This window comes from Lagenorhynchus albirostris, chromosome 11 (genome assembly GCF_949774975.1).
Source record: "Lagenorhynchus albirostris chromosome 11, mLagAlb1.1, whole genome shotgun sequence".
Lineage (NCBI taxonomy): Eukaryota > Metazoa > Chordata > Mammalia > Artiodactyla > Delphinidae > Lagenorhynchus > Lagenorhynchus albirostris.
In genome coordinates this window covers 25,087,538-25,103,255 of record NC_083105.1, presented here as the reverse complement: position 1 = coordinate 25,103,255, position 15,718 = coordinate 25,087,538, and the positions used below count along the sequence as shown (strand labels likewise).

General features: G+C 45.0%; 1 protein-coding gene across 2 annotated transcripts in view; it reads left to right on the top strand.

Annotated features, from left to right (window-relative positions):
- The first annotated feature begins 1,266 nt into the window (after positions 1 to 1,266).
- The window catches only part of ELK3 (ETS transcription factor ELK3), a 69,754-nt gene continuing 55,302 nt past the window's right edge, over positions 1,267 to 15,718 (top strand). For both annotated transcript variants that reach the window (XM_060164975.1, XM_060164974.1), the window contains exon 1: positions 1,267 to 1,935. The gene's annotated coding sequence lies outside the window, so the exon portion shown is untranslated. The remainder of the gene's footprint in view (positions 1,936 to 15,718) is intronic.

The following is a 15,718-nucleotide window of genomic DNA, read 5'->3' as shown; positions in this document are numbered from 1 at the left end:
ATCCCTGAAGTGTGAAATTAGCTGTGGAAAATCAGGGGTTGATAAACAGCCCTCTCCCCCATATCTTCTCCTTCTTCTCTACTCCCCTACCTTTCCCCCAGCCCCCCACACCTCATGTTTTCCCACCCTTCTCAGAGGTCTGGTGGGCCTTGTCCCACTTCTCACTGAACTATCCATGCCAGCCCCAAATCAAATGCTGCCAACTGGACTGTCCTGTGAGTCAGGTGCCCTGACCTGGTACTAACTAGAGTAAAATACAACCCTGCCCTTAGAGGCCCACAGTTAGTAATTAGTGAGAGATTCGTAAACAAATCATCAGAAAGGTTGCAGAAATAAGAAACAAATAAAAGTGGAGGAGCTCTTAGAATGCCATCCTTTGGAAAGCACTCACGCCCCCGGCTCCCAGGGAAGCTGACTTAATTGGTTTGGGTTGTGTATAGAGATCAGTAGTTTTCAAAACACTCCCCAGGTGATTCTAACTTTAGCCAGGGCTAAGAACCACCCCCGACGTATTGAATTAGGAACGCTGGCGGTGAGGTTAAAACCTGTGTTTTAACAAGCCCCCCACGTGATGCTGGTGCACGCTCAAGTTTGGGAGCCGCTGGTCTGCGCTGCTAAGGGGCGGAGGTATGGGAGTGGAGGGGGTCCAAAAGGGGAGCAGTTGGGGCTGGCGCACAGGGCTGGGATGAGGGACTCTTCCACCGGCACCCTCCTCCCTCCTCTAAGCCTCAGGGCAGTGGACAAGCTCTCCCGTCAGAGCCTGGCCTGAGCCCTTCGGGGTGGGCGGTCCTTGAGGGATAGTGTGTTGTGGAGTCCAGTTTTGAGAGCACGGAGCCTCCCTCGGAAGCCTCAGTCACTCGGCGCTGTGGCCGCTGCTCATTTCGCTCCGGAGTCCCTTAGCAGGCAGGAAAGGTTGGGCCTGTGGCGGGGCCATAGCGAACGGCCAGAAAGGGCTCTTCCTGGAGAATCCTGCCTTCCAGTTTACGGCTTCTCATCCTTTTCCCCAAAGTGGGCCCCCTACTCTGAGCGCTGGCTTTTTTTTTTTTTTAAATCCCAGACAGGAACTGTGTCCATCCCCTGACAAAACCCGTGCCTCCTTTTCTGCACATGCAACATCTTCTCATCCTAAGCAATCACACCCCCACCCACAAGCAAAGCAGCCCTTGGCCCAGAGCACCCGGGCCCCACTCCCGATGCCCCCTGGCCCTACAACTCTTCCGTCCCAGCTGACAGAAAACAGCGAGTCCAGCGGCCTCCCCACTTCGGGCCTCCCCGCCCAGACCGACCGACCGAGCAGGGCAAGACCCTACTGCTGGGCCCAGGGCGGTCCCCAGCACAGGGACCCCCGGGGGCAGAAGAGGGATCCCCCGTCTCGCCACAACCCAAGCTCAGCCCCTTGGCGCGCCGGTGGCGGCTTCTCTGCGTTTCTGGCCGAGCTGCCCGCCCCCCCCCGTGGGGAGGGGCTGCGGCCACGCGGAGTCGCCCGGGGTCCGGAGGCTCCTCCCCGGGGGTGGCCGAGCAGGAAGCGTGGAGCGCGGCGGGCGGGGGCACGGTGCGGGGCCCCAGGCGGCGGAGTATGCGCGGGCCTCGGCGGCCAGCCCCGGCGCACAGCCGCGGCCGGTGCGCGCGGCGCGGGGCGGAAAAGCCTGTTTACACAGACTGCACACCGCCTGGGGAATAATGCAGTAAAGGAAGTGAGCCGGCTCGGCCTGACTGCTCCAACTTCCTGCTCTCACACACACCAGAGGAAAAAAAAAAAAAAAAAAAAAAAGAGGAGCGAGAGAAAGAAAAAAAAAGGGGGAAAAAATCAGGATCTCATTACAAGAGCAACAGACCGTCTGCAGACGCCTGTCAGCATGGAAAGTCGGGGACTTTCGCCCGGTTCCTCCTAGAAATTCCCCCGAAGAAGGATCTTGAAAACTCCCCCGCATCTGGGTATGTAGTTGGGTCCGTGCCTGTTGCTCGGACAGTTGCAAAGTTTCGTGGGGCTTGGTTTTTTCTTTCTTTCTTCTCTCTGGCTTGGTGGGGGTGGGGCGGGTGGGCACCGCGTCGGAGGCTGCAGGCCCGGGGCTGGGGGCGGCCGCGGGGAGTGGGCGCAGCTGGGATGCTCCTGCGCCGGGTCCGCGCGCCGGCCCGGGGGCTGCGGCCACCCGGCGATGGCACACCCCGCCCTGGGCTGCGCTGTGAGCCGGGAGGAGGGGGCGCGCGGGGGAGCGGGCGGCGGTGAGACTTGGGGTCCCTCTGGGAGGAACGGTGACTGGAGCGGGCTGCGTGCCTGGAGGCTGGACCACCGCTGACCTAGCCGGGGCTGTGGCTCTCCTCGGGGTGGCAGTGGGCACCGACGGTCGAATTCAGGGAGAGGACAGGGGTGGAGAGGGGAGCGGAGGGCGTGGGGAGCCGAGCCGCGGGGCTGGGGGCCGCGTCCCCTCTCGCTCGGCAGGTGACCCCCGCCCGGGTCCCCGCCCCAGGCGCACGCCCAGCCGGACCTTTAAAAGCCGGTGGAGTCATTACTGGACACGGTTTTGGAGGAGGACCGGGCAGGAGGTGGTCTTGGAGCCCCCAGCACTTTGGGATGGGGCTCTTCAGCTTGCATCTGAATGTTGGCCTGTAATGCTTCCGTAACTTTTGGGGGGAGGAATTACAATTTTGGAGGGCTAAAAAAAAAAAAAATTAGAGGTCTCGGTTTTGTTACGTTTTCTGAACCGAATCGTCCTGAGGACAAGCTGCAGTTAGGCGGCGGATGGAGGTGGGAGAAAGAAATGTTATTTCAGAAACTGCAAAAGGGGCTTTTTAGAAGGAAAAAAAAAAAAAAGAAACGAGTGTCGGGAGAGTTTCTGGCTTGTCTGGAAACGGCAAGACTAATTGCCATGCGCTTCCGCTTTGAAACTGGCAGCAGACAGCATCTTGAAAATGACTCACTAGAGGAGCTCACAAAGAAACTGTGGTTTGCTCCTTCTCAGGTTTATGTATTTGTGCCTTTTACAGTTTCCTTTGTAGTGTTCGAGGGGTCACCCGCCCCTTCCCCGCCGGCCCCCTCCCACCCTCCCGCTTTTGGAAGTCCCTGGCGGGTCTTTAACTCCCCCCAGCACCCCGGCCAGGAGGGGGGACGCTGGGGGAGGCTGAGTTGTTTTTGGAGTTGGCTGGGGAAGAGGGTTAAAGGGATTCTGCTGCTGCGGGGGAAAAAGTTCCCTGAATTTTCCACTGGCTGCTGCAGGAAGAGAGAGCCCCTGTAGTCATTGCTAAGTAATGTCTGCACACACACCAACTAATCTCATTAGGAGTTTCCGCTGCTCGGCACAGGAGGGGTTTTGTGCAGCCACTGTCAGCCGGGGGAGCCCTGCGCTGGAGAGGGAGACAAGTTACGGCTTTATTTACTTAGAGGGGCAGCCGCCCAACGAACCTTTTCAGGGCAGCATCTTGAAAACTTTGAAGTCATTTTGGATTTCGAACTTACAGGTTTTTCTCTCCCAGGTGTGTGTGTGTGTGTGTGTGTGTGTGTGTGTGTGTGTGTGTGTTCTATTGCTCAAGCACCTCAAACACACCCATCCTCTCACGTCTGTGCTTCACTCCTGGCGGGGGAGGGCGGAGGTGACGAGAAACCAAGCATGTTCCGGGCATCTATTAATGAGCTCAAATTGATTTCTGAGCCCTACTGCCAAACAAAATACCCTCCGATCTCTCTCCCTTTTCTTCTGTCTCTCTGTGACACACACTTATTTGGGAAAGGTCAGTTATGAGTTTCAATTTATGGAGATTATAAAATTACAAATTGTGTTAGGAGGGCACGTGGGTCAGACAGTTAAGAAGACTGTCCCTAATTGTTTTTGGAGTTTCCAGTAATGATCCTGCCTGCAAAGACCCCTGATGGTCATTCTATGCCAAATATAGCAAAGGCCTTCTGGCCTTTTTTTTTTTTTATAAAACCTTTAAATGTTGGAAATGTGTAGAATTACTAAAAAGGGTAAAGAATTTTAAGGAACCTGATTGGAACTGTGGGGCTCCTTTATTGACAAGGACACTCTGCTCTCTTGAGGGTTTTTTAAGGTGTCCGTGTTTCTTTTCTGGTGGCAAAGCATGTCCTAAAAACAACCCAAACAGCCCGAGCAGGGTGTGAGTCAGTGGACGTGAGTACAGGATGTGCCTAACACCGCATCTGGTGCAGAGTAGATGCTCAATAAATTGTTGAAAGCTGTGAGTAGGATAACAGGACTTACATTAAATAGATAAGGAAAAAAGCTTTCCAAAGCCAACATCACTTTGCATGACTATTCCTTAAGGATGAAGGTTGTTAAGTATTCTCCTTTCAAGACTACATTTCCTTCAAAATAAAAAGGGGATAATTAGAGTTCTTCATTCCAATAAGTTATTATTTGGAATGAATAATGTTCATTTATAGCAATAGTTATCAACTGGGAGTAATTCTGCTCCCCAAGGGACTTTTGGCAGTATCTGGGGACATTTTGGTTGTTATAATCAGAGGGGGTTCTACTGGCATCTAGTGAGTAGAGGTCAGGGATACTGCTAAACATCCAGCAATGCCCACAAAGAATTTTCTAGCTCCAAATGTCAGGAGTACCCAGATTGAGAAACCCTTGTTTACATTAATGGTGATGACAACTTTGATACGCATTCATTCAAGGAATAGAACATTTAAAAGTCATCACTGGCACTTTTCTGCCATGTGACTAACACAGTGTGCATGAATTTTCTCTCTTTTCGGTCAGTAATATGTGTGGAATGACATGTAAATAATGACAGTGTGATGGTGTACCTTTGTGAGCTGAATGAGACCATCTCTGAACCTCACTCACTTGGTACTAATGCTTTTTAGACCAGAATGGCAACAGCCCACATGGGGGAGAGCAGCCCCATTTGAATTTTGAAGTTTGCTAAACATTTATTAAAGCCTTCCTCTTTTTCTTATTTAAAAAAAATTTACTAATTCAAACCTGGTAATGTACAATAACCCTGAGATCATATATTGAAATTTATATTTGTAATAACTTTTTAGAACTTTTCCTGAAATCGGTTTTAAAGGGCTTCCAGGCAGTGCGTATAAATTAAAATATTCCTTTCTTAGCTGTCACGTATCGGATTTTGTGCGCCCTGTGCTACCCAATTATGTATCTATAGGATTCAAAAAACCAATATGGTTGCAAAACATTACCTAAGACAAAACAAACCCAAAACACTTTAAAAATATTATCTAAGGATGTGACTTCCTGGAGTAAAGTCTTTTTTCGCTGATGGTGAATTACTGCTTACTAATTAACGGCTTTACTCCCTTCCAGTCCCAGGGAATGATTCAGCCATTTTCATGTTTCCTAGACCTGGGGTTCCTCATTAAACTTTGGACAGAGAACCCATTTCTTCTATTCTGGCTGTGACCTGGCTGTAGGCAGCTGGCTTCTGCCCCTAAGGGCCAGTACCTGCACATATAGATGAGCGGTCCTGGTCACTTATATGAAGGACTCCACTCATGGCAAATTTTTCTGTATGTTTAAGGCAAGAGTATTTTATGTTTTATTATTTATCCGTAATTCCCCTTTGCCTTTGTAGATTGATGACATATTTGAGATTACATTAGTATAGCAATATTTTCTTAAGGTTAGTTGTTTTTTGCTGTTACAAAAAATATTAATATGAATTATCTTAGGAAGATGCAGAAAACCACAAAGAAAAAAAAACATCTCCCATAATCCCTCTGTTAACATTTTGGTGTATATTTTTCTGGTCTTTTAAAATACATATACACACAGCTGCACATGCACACATAAAATTTTTAATTGGAGTCACACTATACTTTCTGTTTTGTAGCTTATTTTCAGTTAACATATCATGTAACACAGTTTAATAACTGGTACTAAGACCAAAATTACCACACATAGAGCTCGTATTTATTGATCTAATAAATGTGTTGACTCAACAGTGGATTGACATAATTTCTACATGAACTTGTTCAGTGTTTTTGTCTCTGTGGCTCCAAGTAATGTTCTAAGAATGCTGCCCTCTTGAAAGACTGAATTCATATGTGCTGTGCAGTTTGGGATTTTGATGAGTTTCTCTATGATTTAAGGATGAGTCATGATTTGCAGTAGAATATCAAGATGTAGTAAAAGGAAGTCCAGGGTGCGACACATCAAAGTAGAATGTTGAGTGATGAAAACAGAGAAACTAGGTTAGACCAAAAATACACCTTGAACTTCTCTAACTATAAAGGAGGGAGGAAGGTGCCTCTTGCACACTTGGTGACTCTTACTTATTACTGTTTCACTTTATATCAGTAAAGTTTCCAAACTTTGAAATTGGTATTTGAAGTAGATTTTCAGTTCAAGAGTACTATTGCCCATGGCCAGTTTGAACTGAGATCATGTAGCTTTTTGGTTGAAACCGTGGCAGTGAGAACATGAAAACTCCAGTTTTGCCACTTATAGTACAGCCCCAGTAAATTGAATTATCAGAGTGTGTGTGTGCGTGCGCGCACACTGTTTTTGTTTTATTTTTTATTAAGGTATAGTTGATTTACAGTATCATGCTAATTTTAGGTATACAGCTCAGTGATTCAGTTACACGTATACATACCTATATAAATTCTTTTGCAGATTCTTTTCCCTTATAGGTTATTACAAAATGTTGAGTATAGTTCCCTGTGCTATACAGTAGGTCCTTGTTGGTTATCTATTTATATATAGTAGCATGTAATATGTTAATCCCAACCTTCTAATTTATCCCTTCCCACCCCCCTTTCCCCTTTGGTAACCATAAGTTTGTTTTCTATGTCTGGGGTGCACCGTTAACAAATCCTAAGGGCCTTCAGTCTTTTAAGCAGAAATTTGACTCCCCATTATTCCTACCCACAACCAAAATGAAAATGGCCTTTCATCCATTACTGGAAACTTACATATATGTCAGCAGTTTAAAAATAAACTTTGAATTGATCATTTCAGTAAGTTGTAACTTGGTTGATTTGCCACTAGGAATTACTCACTGACCACTTTATGTGTTTTAATTTACAGTTGCTGGAAAGTAATTATTAAATTAGGAATTAAATGGGGTTATTTTATAATTGGCTGTGAGAGTTATTTGCATATTTTTAAAGAAATTAAGATGATGGTTATACTAATATATTCTGATCTGAATTCGGACTAAAATGAATTTACTCACATACATGCTTTAAAAAGAAGTTTTAAAGCACACAGTATCCTAAGTCTTTTTAAAGCTACCATACCTAAGAACAATTCCTAATGTTCCAGGTATAAATATGGGAGTGATGGAGTAGGTATAAAACACATGTATCTGATACCTTCTCTTACACTGTTTGGTGAGGTTAGGGGTCATTTACTCCAAACAATAGAATGAATCTGAGACTCTTGATGTCTTCTACTTTCTTTCACTGTTGTATAACTTATGTACATGAAACTGCCCAGATCTTAAATGTTATTGTATACACCTATGTAATCCCCACCCCCTACCTCTAAGTAGAGAATACTTCCATCACCCCAAAACATTCCCTGGCTATTTTTAATTGTATTACGGCAATTCCATGACTCTACCATGTTATTATACCCCAGAGCAGCTGGATAAGATACTGCAGTATTTTTATTTAATCTACTTGGTTAAAAATAAATCATCAGAAAGTGTGGATTTCCTCATCATCCAATAAGAGGAAAAATCCTTTCTACACTATTTAATATCACTTACACTAACCAAAAGTAATATGTATGCTGCGGGGAAAACGTAGATTCCCTTAAAACCAATTGTGTTTAGAGGATATCACTTAATGTCCCTGGACCTCAGTTTCCCTGGCTGGAGGGCAAAGTGGCTGGAGTAGAGAGGTAGGGACGATCCCTTGCATCCCAAAGCCCTATTCGTCTATGCTCTGTTCTAGAATAAAGAACTTGGATTCTTCTAGGAGTTGTGAAAGTGTAGAGCGAATGTTTGCTGTCATCCCCCAAAAGCTGACTTTGAGACATATACAGCAATTTTTAAAAACTCTTTTGGGGTAGAAAAAGGGATTCCCCTTAAGTTTCCCCTTCAATCCCATGTCGGCCCCTTATTGAATAAGGAACACCTGAGGGAAGGTCAGCATTAGCTGCAGTGCTTCCTTTCCTCCTCTTTTTGAGGTTTGTGACAGGCACCACTCATTTCTAAAGACGACTGCCTCGTTCTAGGGCAGTGACTGGGCAGAGACAGCGACTGTCTCCAGGTTGGGTGCTGAGCAGGCCCCAGGATTTTGATCACCAGGTCAGGTCCCTACTCTTTCCTCCTGATAGTCTTTGAAAATGCTGTCCATCTTCCAACGCTGGATCTGAGGGGTCCACATTTCCCCTCACCCCCTCCCTCTGGTCCCTTCTCCACCCACAAGCTAGAGCAGATCCGACCTTTTCGCTCCTCTGCTTACAATCTCCCAGTGGCTTCAGCTGGGATAGAGACCAAAAATCTTAATGTAAGCAGCATGCTGTGATTTAGGCCAACTACACTGGCCTTTCCTCAATTCCTCAAATGTGTAATGTGCCCCCTGGCCACTGGGCCCTTCTAAGTGCTGTTCTCTCTTCTGGGAATTCCCTCCAGGTCCTCCACTCCCATCGATTTCTCTCACTCCACTTTCGAGCCAGTGTGTAGTCATCTGTCAGGTCTCAGCTCAACCATCTCTTCCCTGGGGAAGCCTTTGCTGGTCCTCCAGGTTAGATCTCCCCAGTCATCCATCCCTGGCCTTCGGAGTCCTTGCCACAGGCTTTATTTACAGGTTTCCATGTTACCTGAATTCTCCCTCTGCAGATTCTTACTATCCAAGCACAGGTACCAGTTTCAGATACATATATCTGGAGATAGGGCTGGTGTTTCTCATTATTCATTAACATTCCTTATCCAGAACTCAGGAACCAAGTAGATTTGATAGCAGGCTACCCTTTGCTATCTGGAGTCACTGTCCAAACCCTGGAATTCATTAGATTCGGAAACTGAGGGATATCTGTGCGTGTATGTATCAAGATGTGTTTCCCATCTGTCTTGCCCATCAGTCTGTAAGCTCCCTCTGGGCTTCATCTGCTATTCTCATCCTTGTGTTTATCCCAGCCCTTTGTACAATACCTGGCATTCGTTGAGTTAAAAGCAATCTGAAGGGGGAAAACTTTGTCACCATAGCTCCTCTCCTTGCATTTTGCCAGTGGAATTGATAAAGCACCTTATTGCTATGCCTAAATCCAACTCTTTCCTAGACAGTCAATTATTTGAATTAATAAGAAGCATATTTCTTGGTTAAACCAAAGAGACAGCCAAGAAGATCCTGTATAGAGGATATATCATTTTCCAGAATTTTTGTCCAGATTTGTAGGAAAAGTGAATGTACAGAGATCAGGTGTGTTAACATCTGAGAGGACAAACTTTAGCCCTATTGTTGATATCAGTGTTATACTCAGAATGGTTGGTTAGCAGCTAGGTAATTTATAGGATAGTACTGCCTGAAAGAACCTCAATGTACAGTTCTTTCCATGTTAAAATTAATCGTTCTACAGCAAGGATCATAGTCCTTTATCAAGACTTCAGTTGACCACATTTTCATAGATCCCTTGGACTGAGTTCCATAATAATATTCACTGTTAAAACTGCTTCCTCACTTATACTAAAACTGTGTGTGTAGCTTTTGTCCATAACCTTTTATAATTAATAAATGACACTTCTGATCGAGTTTTAAAATAATGACACTGCCTGTGTGATGATGAAAGGATGAATGATTAAATACCTAAATTGTTTTTGGTCGAGGGCTAGATCTGCTGTTAATTTCAGCTGGGTTTTGCCAAGGAGTGGTTTGTTGATAGTCAAACCTTGATTAACCATAATGTGTAATTAAGCAGATTTTTTTTCTCCCTGCACTTAATTGTCAGAAGAGAGATTAAGACAACCACCACCACCACAACAGAATAAGCCCTAGAATTTATTCCAGGATGTGCTCCTGGGTAACTGTAGGGTCTGTCCGTAGGAATTAACTGCAGGGATTCCTGCGTTGTCTCCACCTGTAAGTTCTCATCATTTTCAGAATGGTGATCCTGGGGCCCAGAATGATCAGGATGCTCTGTTAGCTCTATTAGGCAAGGGGAAGGGCTGTAGATGTAAGAACAATTTCCTAGCACTAGTAGTTAAGAAGAATACATCTCTGGTTAATACTCAGTGAACTGGAAATGTAACTTCCCCCCTATCCCCTTACTGGAGTTTGGAAGGTTTGCATTTAGAGGCTAAAACATAAGCCATTGGTTGTTGGAGATAAGCATTGGCAGATGAGGAGTGTGTGTGTCTGTGTATTTGGGTGTGCCTCCACACATGTAGCTACAAGAGGAATGCATGAGTCTGAGAGAATGGGACAGTATGTGATCTCAGTTTTTGTTCCTTCTCTGTAGAGTCAGCCCTCTCATGTAAGATTCATGCCCCACTTCTGTACAGAGGATTAGAGCATAAAGGAATGTTTGCTAAAGCTCTCTATCCCAAAGAATCATTATTTCATTGTGAGAACTCAAGACAGAACTTGGATTTTTGTTACAGTTTTCAGGAGAGGAGAAAGCTCAGATGCCTCATCATTTCAGCAAACCCCATACAGAACATATAGGAAGGGACCAAACCATTTAGTAGTATTTGAAGACTGTATGTGGAGGCGGCTCCTTCATCTTCTTGTATGGTCTTGCGTTTTGAAATCCTCTGGAATCTAGAATTCATGAGTGTTGTGGGGAAGTTATTTTCGCTAATGTTCCTGCCTGTTTTTCAAGCTCCAGTTACTGACCATTTAGACCAGAGGGTGTTGGGTAGTAGAGCATGGCTGGGTTTTTTTGTTTGTTTTGTGTTTTTCTTTTTAAAAACATTTTAGGACAAACATCTCCACATTCTCCAAGTGACATTCTGAGACAGGGTTGGAACTGATTAAACCCCAGGCAGAGAGAGAGATGCTGTCACATCTGTGCTGAGCCTATAGAGGACGGAGGAATGCCTGCTGATGGGCCCACTTCACCTCTGATAGTCGAAGCAAAACCAGAAGCATCGCTCAGCCAGCCGCTCAGCATTCCTAACTTTGCTTCGTTCACTTCTTTAGGCTCTTTAGCCCTAATTCTCAATTCTGCGTTTATGACATTGAGTACTTCTGAAGAGAGTTAACAGTTTTTCAGTGTACTTGAAAAAAAAAAAGATCTCTTCTCCTGTTTTACTGTTTATTTTATTTATTTTTTGACCACACTGCGCAGCATGTGGGATCTTAGTTCCCCGACCAGGGATTGAACCCGTGCCCCGCTACACTGGGAGCGTGGAGTCTTAACCACTGGACCACCAGGGAAGTCCCCAACAACTTCTTAAAGTGAATTACTTTGATCACCAAAGTATATGATGTTAAAAGATGTCTTGAATCAAACAAAATGACCCAAGAGTACTTGGGCTCTCAAAAGCTCCGTGTCTCACTCTCAAGAGCATTGCCCTGCTTTGATTTAAATCAGAGCTGAACCACAAGAACGGCATCTTCCTCTAGGCTTTGCCACATCCTTTGTTTTTGTTTTGTTTTGTTTTTTTTGAACCTAAATATTAAGACCTACCAATTTGTCTTTAGGAAAGTAGAAACTTTGAGACCTTGATGTAGAAGATCGTACATGTACCGGATGATTAAAATACAGAAAGGGTGATTTTCTTGAGCAAAGGGGAAAGATCATCTAAAGCGGAAGCTGGCATTTGTTTTGTACAGTTAATATTTTCACGTGGAACAATTACTGGAAGAGTAAGCAGAGGAACAAGTTGTATGTGACATTTAAAAAAAGGGCTGAAGCCAACTTAGTGGAGGGCAGATTCCCGAATGGGAATTAAGGGCTGGGAGGGGGCTTTAGGTACATATCTGATGCTGGACGCTGATGCCACCAACAGCCATTCTTTTCTGTGGGATGCTTTTGTTGACTTCTTGAAGGAAATGTGCGTGCACAACATCAACCTGACACGAAAGGATGAACTCTCGGTCTTCCACTTGATGACAGTTTCAATGTTATTTTGTTCACGTATCCATTGCAGTCTGGGGGTTAATCAACAAGTTTTAAGTGTAATGTATTGGAGGAGATTGTTTAGTTTTGAAATCACTCACTGTCTATTTTTGCAACAGTTTTTTTTTTTTTTTTTACAAACAATTGTGCTCAACAGAAACAGCAAGATATTTTAAATGTGTTCCACTTACTGTAGTTTGTCTACAAGTCAGGCTAGATTTTAAATGGACGTTCTGTGAAAAACAAGATGCCTCTTGCTTGCTGTTTTAACTTAACCCCATTGTAGTTTTGCTTCACGTTAAAAAGAACTTTATTAGCAGTTATTTAAATTTAGAAGAAACTGCATTTTGGCACCGTACTTGTTATATGTAGCTAAACTTGATGCCTGTACAAAAATGTGGGAGAGAGATATGTATATGGAGACAGTAAAGCTACAGAAGGGAGAGTCTACCTTCATGACTTTAGATGCAGCTAAAATCCCCCACAGATGTCCACCACATGAGCAGGTGATGATATTTTGAAGTCTGCAGAGTCACTGTTTTTTATAGATCCCTTCCAACGTGAATATATTATCATACCAGATTTATGTATAAATGTGGAGGCCTAGCATTTGCATTTTGTAAACCATGCAAGAGTTTTGCCGAGAAGAGCACCGAAGAAAAGCGGTGATGCTAAAGTGACCACAGGATCTGGAAGAGTGCAGTTCTTTGCTTAGGTAACCACCCCTGGAAGGCAGCCTTAGTGCTTCTCCAAAATCCCTAAAGAAGGTGTCACACAAATATCAGTAACTCGTAACATTTTTGCAACAGTACTATATATAGTGGGGCCCGAAGACTAGCTAATGTCAGTATTTTCCAAATCTTGACATTTCCAGAAACCAGCACATTTTGTGAACTGTTACACTTCAGAAAAGGGGGAAAAAAGGTTTATAATACTATTAGCCATTTGCAAACTACCAGTTCAAATATGCTCTATTGTAACGTTTTAACACAGGTCATATATTTCTAAACAATATCAAGATCCACTAACTAGTATCATTTTCTATTTTTAAAAGACATGTAAAATGGTTTCGGTGGACTTATTCCAGGAAGAGGGAAAGATAGCTTTCCCAGGAGTGCTGATGTTAGGGACCATTTTCTTTAGTGACTTAAGCATCCAGACGTGATTGAAGAAATGATACTTTATTATTTTAAATTCTGTAGAGAAGACGAGAGAGTTCTCAGTTTCTCCGGGAAGACGACGACAGCTCTCTCCCTCTCCTGGCTGCTGCCAGGGCTCTCTGGGAAGGAAAGCTGGAGGGAGATGGTCGGGGTTTCCTATTGCTCCGATCCCGTTCCCAAGATCAGTAGCCTGATGTGTCGTGCGTGTGTGAGACGCAGCCGCTGGTGAAGAGACGTGTTCTGATGAGGGCATAAGTGAAGTAGACAGAGACTGAAACGACCTGTGGGAGGCTTTGGTCGGACAGGGGAGCAGAAGCGATGGTCACCATGGAGAGAGCTGCGGGGGGACCAGAGATAAGGGCCACAGGGGGAGGAAAGGCTCTGAGCCTTTCCCTCTGGGGGGACTGAGGGAGGTAGGTAGAAGTGCCTGCAGGTGTTGGAGGTGGCTCAGACCAGGTGTATTCAGACCAGGGAAAGGGAAAGATGCGCAGATCTTACCTTTCTGCCAGGAAATGACCGACGCTGCAGCTGGACTGGGACGCTGAGCACAGCTGTGCAGATTTCCCGGTCCCCACGGTCCCTGGGGCATCCTTCTGAGAGGAAGGGATGGTGTCTCGGGCCACACCTGACCCCACCCGGAACTCCTTCCTCCCTGGCCCAGTGTGTGTGCACACATGTGAGCGAGACAAGGCAGATGTGATGTTGACGATCATTTGTGTGGTTGGCGTTTAAGGAACGGCACCGAGGAAAAAGGGCACTATTGTGAAGCAAAACCTATTGCTGGTTGCCATTGAAGGAAAAAGCGCACTGTCCAGATTTTTAATTAGCAGAGCTTAGGACATGAATTTTCTTTTATTAAACGTGTTTTATCTTGCTTTTTTTTTCCTAATGTTTCCACTGGGTGGTGCTGCAGGAATTCCTACCTTTTGCCTTGGATCTACCCTTCCCAGAAAGACGCCTCCAAAGCATAATAGGAGGAAGTCCTGATTTAGAAAGATTTTACAGTTTCCACACAATAGAAGAGCTTGGAGGATGCTCTGGCAGGAAATGCTTCAGTTTCTGGATGTGGAAAAACTACCATCATTTTGTGTCATGCAGACGTGTTCTTACCGCACTGGGTATATACTTGTGGCCTTCTCCAGCTTATTATTTAGCACAGAAAAGGTTTCAAGTTTATCTGAAAGGTTATGGTTTCATTCTAGTAGAAGTGGCATGGAAGATTTCCTTTCTTTTCGATTTTTGTAAAACTAAACAAAGTGAGCAAATAAACATTTTCTGATGTGAAGGCAAAACCACAGATTTAAAAAATCTCTCTGTGAAGGCTTTATATGAAGCTGGAGGCATTATTCCATTTTTATTTTGAAGATCCCTTACACGATGTATTGATCAAAAGGATATCTTAGATTTTTACTTTTGAAATACTCTTAATTGTAAAAAGTCTTTGAGTTTGCTGACCTTCATGTATGGAGAGGGGATAGGGTTGGCTTTGCTTAAGAAGTTGAAACAGAAGTTAACATCCCTGCCTGAGGTCATGCAACTCTCCCCCCCGCCCCCCGCGGTACGTGGGCCTCTCACTGTTGTGGCCTCTCCCGTCGCGGGCTCCGGATGCGCAGGCTCAGTGGCCATGGCTCACGGGCCCAGCCGCTCCGCGGCATGTGGGATCTTCCCGGACCGGGACACGAACCCGTGTCCCCTGCATCGGCAGGCGGACTCTCAACCACTGCGCCACCAGGGAAGCCCCATGCAACTCTTTAAGGTCATGGCTACGATGAGAATTTATATGTTCTGACTTCCAATGTTTCCCCTTGCACACAGGATCGAATTTTATTAACATTAACAGTACAAAAATGTAGGTAAAAGATTTTCCATTCAAAGGCCTATGAAATATAAGAATCAGAGGTTAGTGTGTGTGGGGAAATACCCACTGGAAATTAGGGAGCTCATTAAACTGAAGCTCAAATTCAAGAACAGTTAGCAAGATCTTAAGTAAAGTTTTACTGAATGCAAAACACCTTTTTAAATTTTATGTGCGTGTCATGGGATGCCATGAAATCCCAAATATGGCTTTCTTAGAACCTGAAAGAGGGCTTCCCCAGAGGTGTTTGTTTCTAAAGGAAAAATTTTTAGCCCCTGCTGGGTGCTTACCAAGTCCCATCAGTCTTGTTGTTTCAGTGGGATCCCCATCCTGTCCCCGTTCGCAGTGCAGTGTTTCTCATGGTACGTGTCATTGTTACGTGAAATGCACGCAGGTTTGGGGCCCCACTCCAGGGCCGGCGACATCACCTACCTTTCATTTTCCACTTTCTTCCTCTTGTTCCACCATACAGTGTGCACACACCGAACAAGAGGATGAGTCTTTCCCGTTGAGAAGGAGCTAGGTTACAGAAGGCACAGCTTCTCACCTCCTGTCTTCATCAAGAGGCAACCTCGATTATTTAGCATTGGATGACACAGCTATGTATTTAAACCAATAGCAGATCTTTTTAAAGGGGAACCGGGTTTTTAAAAAAAGTAAAGGTGGGATGGGTTCAAATTTTCTTAAAAACAGAACCAGTTGGA